Genomic DNA, 570 nt, shown 5'->3' on the forward strand with positions numbered 1-570 from the left:
CAGGGCCGGCGGCGGTGCGGGAAGGAGACCCACGGGGCCGGTCGCTTTGCGATGGGGGGACGGCGAGGGGGCGAGGGGAGGCCAGGAACCCCGAGGGAGACCCCGGCGGGTGGGGAGGGGGGGAAGGACCGGCAGAGGGGAGCCCGGCGGAGGCACCCACCGCGCTGCGGTGATTTCGTTTCCTTTGCGCGGGCAGCGGCGGTGCCCCGGGGGGGAGCGGGCTTCCCCGGGGCTGCCAGCGGTGTCCCTCCGCCCCGCGTGGCGCCGCGGAGCCGCCTTCGTTTCCACGGAAAAAACGAAAATCAGCAAACGAAATCAGCGCCGGCGGGGGCCGGGGAGGGGGGACCACGACGGGGCTGTGCCCGCCGAGTGGGCCTCGGGGCGAAGGCAGCCCCGGACCCCCCCTCCCGGGGGTCTCCAGGGCTCCCCCCGACGGCGTCCGCGGACGGGACCGGTCCCGTGGCTGCGCTCCCCGCGCCCGTGGGCAGCGGCGCCCGGGGACACCGCACCCGCCCGGGCACACCGTGCCCGGTGCCGTTACCCGCTGCCCGCCTAGAGTCACGTTTTGCC

The sequence above is a fragment of the Apteryx rowi genome, unplaced genomic scaffold (assembly GCF_003343035.1).
Source record: "Apteryx rowi isolate R43461 unplaced genomic scaffold, aptRow1 scaffold_315, whole genome shotgun sequence".
Taxonomy (NCBI): domain Eukaryota; kingdom Metazoa; phylum Chordata; class Aves; order Apterygiformes; family Apterygidae; genus Apteryx; species Apteryx rowi.